The sequence below is a fragment of the Oncorhynchus nerka genome, unplaced genomic scaffold (genome assembly GCF_034236695.1).
Source record: "Oncorhynchus nerka isolate Pitt River unplaced genomic scaffold, Oner_Uvic_2.0 unplaced_scaffold_6622, whole genome shotgun sequence".
NCBI lineage: Eukaryota > Metazoa > Chordata > Actinopteri > Salmoniformes > Salmonidae > Oncorhynchus > Oncorhynchus nerka.
Window position 1 is genome coordinate 1 of NW_027034693.1, and position 4,877 is coordinate 4,877.

Sequence of the window (4,877 nt, forward strand, 5' to 3'; positions counted from 1 at the left end):
TCTCTCTCCCTCTGTCTCTCTCTCCCTCTCTCTCTCTCTCCTCTCTCTCTCCCTCTGTCTCTCTCTCCCTCTGTCTCTCTCTCTCCTCTGTTCTCTCTCTCCCTCTGTCTCTCTCTCTCCTCTGTCTCTCTCTCCTCTCTCTCTCTCCCTCTGTCTCCTCTCTCTCCCTCTGTCCCTCTCTCCCTCTGTCTCTCTCTCTCCCTCTGTCTCTCCCTCTGTCTCTCTCTCTGTCTCTCTCTCCCTCTCTCTCCATCTGTCTCTCTCTCTCCCTCTGCCTCTCTCTCTCCCTCTGTCTCTCTCTCCTCTGTCTCTCTCTCCCTGTCTCCTCCCTCTGTCTCTCTCTCCCTCTGTCTCTCTCTCCCTCTGTCTCTCTGTCTCTCCTCTGTCTCTCTCCTCTGTCTCTCTCCCTCTGTCTCCTCTCTTTCCTGTCTCTCTCTCTCTGTCCTCTCCTCTGTCTCTCTCTCTGTCTCTCTCCCTCTGTCTCTCTCTCCCTCTGTCTCTCTCTCTCCCTCTGTCTCTCTCTCTCCCTCTGTCTCTCTCTCCCTCTGTCGTCTCTCTCCCTCTGTCTCTCTCTCTCTCTCTCTCCCTCTGTCTCTCTCTCCTCTGTCTCTCTCCCTCTCTCTCTCTCCCTCTGTCTCTCTCCCTCTGTCTCTCTCTGTCTCTCTCTCTCCCTCCTCTCTCTCTCTCCCTCTGTCTCTCCTCTCTCCTCTGTCTCTCTCTCCTCTCTCTCTCTCTCTCCCTCTGTCTCTCTCTCTCCCTCTGTCTCTCTCCCTCCCTCTGTCTCTCTCCCTCTGTCTCTCTCCCTCTGTCTCTCTCTCTCCCTCTCGTCTCTCCCTCTGTCTCTCTCTGTCTCTCTCTCTGTCTCTCTCTCTCCCTCTGTCTCTCTCTCTCCTCGTCTCTCTCTCTCCCTCTGTCTCTCTCCTCCCTCTGTCTCTCTCTCCTGTCTCCCTCCCTCTGTCTCTCTCTCCCTCTGTCTCTCTCTCCCTCTGTCTCTCTCTCCCTCTGTCTCTCTGTCTCCCTCTGTCTCTCTCCCTCTCTCTCTCTCCCTCTGTCTCTCCCTCTGTCTCTCTCTGTCTCTCTCCCCTCTCTCTCTCTCCTCTCTCTCTCTCTCTCTCTCTCTCTATCTTCCTCTTTCTCTCCCTCTGTCTCTCTCTCCCTGTTTCTCTCTCTCTGTTTCTCTCTCTCGCGCTCTGTGCTTCTCTTTTTTGGCACAAATCACACACAGAGCCCTGTAACATAATAGAGTATGTGTGTTTGTAGGACGTGGCAGAGTCATGGGGAGCCAGAGGAGGTGTGTGGTCCTCTGATAGACGTGTCCAAACACCTGACCAACCTCCGTTACTCCGCCTGGAACGACATGCTGCACATAACCCCTTACAGTGAGTCTGGGGGGAGGGACGGAGTAGTGTGTCCCCTAACTCCCCCTCTCACCTTCCCTCCCCCTCTTCCCCCAACCCCTCCCTTTCAGCATAACCCCTTACAGTGAGTCTGGGGGAGGGACGGAGTAGTGTGTCCCCTATCTCCCCCTCTCACCTTCCCTCCCCCTCTTCCCCCAACCCCTCCCTTTCAGCATAACCCCTTACAGTGAGTCTGTGGGGAGGGACGGAGTGGTGTGTCCCCTATCTCCCCCTCTCACTTTCCCTCCCCTGTCCCCCTCTTCCCCCAACCCCTCCCTTCCAGCATAACCCCTTACAGTGAGTCTGTGGGGAGGGACGGAGTGGTGTGTCCCCTATCTCCCCCTCTCACCTTCCCTCCCCCTGTCCCCCAACCCCTCCCTTTCAGCATAACCCCTTACAGTGAGTCTGGGGGAGGGACGGAGTAGTGTGTCCCCTATCTCCCCTCTCACTTTCCCTCCCCCTGTCCCCCTCTTCCCCCAACCCCTCCCTTTCAGCATAACCCCTTACAGTGAGTCTGTGGGGAGGGACGGAGTGGTGTGTCCCTATCTCCCCCTCTCACCTTCCCTCCCCTGCCCCCTCTTCCCCCAACCCCTCCCTTTCAGCATAACCCCTTACAGTGAGTCTGGGGGAGGGACGGAGTAGTGTGTCCCCTATCTCCCCCTCTCACCTTCCCTCCCCCTGTCCCCCAACCCCTCCCTTTCAGCATAACCCCTTACAGTGAGTCTGGGGGAGGGACGGAGTAGTGTGTCCCCTATCTCCCCTCTCACCTTCCCTCCCCTGTCCCCCAACCCCTCCCTTTCAGCATAACCCCTTACAGTGAGTCTGGGGAGGGACGGAGTGGTGTGTCCCCTATCTCCCCTCTCACTTTCCCTCCCCTGTGCCCCTCTTCCCCCAACCCCTCCCTTTCAGCATAACCCCTTACAGTGAGTCTTGGGGGAGGGACAGAGTGGTGTGTCCCCTATCTCCCCTCTCACTTTCCCTCCCCCTGCCCCCTCTTCCCCCAACCCCTCCCTTTCAGCACAACCCTTTACAGTGAGTCTGTGGGGAGGGACGGAGTGGTGTGTCCCCTATCTCCCCTCTCACTTTCCCTCCCCTGTCCCACTCTTTCCCCAACCCCTCCCTTTCAGCTCCAGTAACCCTGGACCCGACCACGTCCTGCCCATCTCTGGTCCTCTCCCTGGGCTAACCTCTGTCCAGCTGGGAAAGGAGAGGATCCAGATCCAGCCTGCTAACCCAGAGAGATTTGACCCGATCGACTGCGCTCTGGGCTGGGAAGGATTCAGTGCCGGCACCCACTGCTGGACCGTGGAGGTGAGGCACTCACTGACTGAGGATGGGTTTCACATGGCACACTGTTCACTATTTGGTGCTTTTGACCACGGCCCATAAACACACACTGATGGAGGTTTTTGGTGCTTTTGACCAGGGCCCATAAACACACACTGATGGAGGTTCTTGGTGCTTTTGACCAGGGCCCATACACACACACTGATGGAGGTTCTTGGTGCTTTTGACCAGGGCCCATAAACACACACTGATGGAGGTTCTTGGTGTTTTTGACCAGGGCCCATACACACACACTGATGGAGGTTCTTGGTGCTTTTGACCAGGGCCCATAAACACACACTGATGGAGGTTCTTGGTGCTTTGACCAGGGCCCATACACACACACTGATGGAGGTTCTTGGTGCTTTTGACCAGGGCCCATAAACACACACTGATGGAGGTTCTTGGTGTTTTTGACCAGGGCCCATACACACACACTGATGGAGGTTCTTGGTGTTTTTGACCAGGGCCCATACACACACACTGATGGAGGTTCTTGGTGCTTTTGACCAGGGCCCATACACACACACTGATGGAGGTTCTTGGTGTTTTTGACCAGGACCCATACACACACACTGATGGAGGTTCTTGGTGTTTTTGACCAGGGCCCATACACACACACTGATGGAGGTTTTTGGTGCTTTTGACCAGGGCCCATACACACACACTGATGGAGGTTCTTGGTGTTTTTGACCAGGGCCCATACACACACACACACAGAACTTTATTGATGGTATTGGAGGAATATTATATATATTTGTCTTTCAGGAATGGTACTTTGTCGGTACAATTCAAAATATAATAAGTATACAAGAGTATAATGATAACAAATATATCCTGCTTCAAGGTTGGAGAGAGCAGCAACTGGACAGTTGGTGTGGCTAGCCAATCGGTGCGTAGGAGGGAGGAGTTTGAGGCGTGTCCGGAGGAGGGGCTATGGACCTCAGCCTACGGAATGGGACGTACCGTGCCATGACCACACCCTGTACCACCCTCCCTCTGGACTGGTCCCGCCCCTTTCACAGGATCAAGGTGGGGCAATAGTTAGATAAGAGGGTGTACTTGAGAGAGGGGAGGCACACCCACAAGTATTAGAATAGAATCAAATAGATTCAGTTAATTAACTGTTGACCCTGTGTGTCTAACTTAGTCTTCTGTTTCTGTAGTTTTACCCTGTAAGACAGAGTGCCAACAACAGATTTCCTTTTTTCTTCATTTATCATTTCTTATAGATAAACCATCCTCATAAAATGAAGTTTTATGTTATCTTTAGGTGTTTCTGGACTGGGAGGAGGGTCAGGTGGAATTCTGGGATGCCATGAGGGACAAACTCCTGTTCACCTTCACGCACCGCTTCACAGAGACGCTGTATCCGTACTTCGAGAGCAGCTGTTCTAAGTGCTGGCTAGTGGTGTTACCCCAGAGAGTGTGTGTGGAGGTAGAGCTAGATCCTATCCCTGGGGATGACGATGGAGACCAGATCCCACACGACGGATCATCCAATGAGGGAGAGGATACCGAGACTAGATCCACTGACGACAGCAAGCTGACAGAAACCGGATCCCCTGTCGAAGCCCAGATCCCAATGACCGGATCTCCCAAGATCTCAACCACTGACCAGAACCAAGAGACAAGATCCCCTGACAAAACGCCAAACACCGGATCCGCTCAAAGGATGGGCCGGATCCCAAAGACTAAATCCACCGGAAAGGGAAAGATCCCACAGACTGGATTCGCTGTTCAGAAGCAGATCAAAAACACGAGATCCAATGGAAGCTACCACATCACGAAGGATAGGCCGCTAGTCCAGGTCAGGAGGACAGGATCCACTGAGTGATCCACTGAGAGAACCACTGAGAGATCCACAAGCAACAACACAGAGATCAAGTTGCCCTGCAGCTGAGGCTAGATCATCCAACACACAAAGAGATCACCCAACACAGACTAGAATCCCCTACCTCCACAGACTAGATCTCCTACCTCCACAGACTAGACCCCCTACCTCCATAGACTAGATCCGCTACCTCCATAGACTAGATCCCTACCTCCATAGACTAGATCCCTACCTCTCCATAGACTAGATCCTACATACGTAGACTAGTCTCTCACCTCACAGACTAGATCCCTACCTCCACAGACTAGATCCCCTACCTC

General features: G+C 53.8%; 1 pseudogene; it reads left to right on the forward strand.

Annotated features, from left to right (window-relative positions):
* The first annotated feature begins 1,260 nt into the window (after nt 1–1,260).
* LOC115122718 (butyrophilin subfamily 3 member A3-like) lies at nt 1,261–4,621 on the forward strand (annotated as a pseudogene).
* Nucleotides 4,622–4,877: the final 256 nt, after the last annotated feature.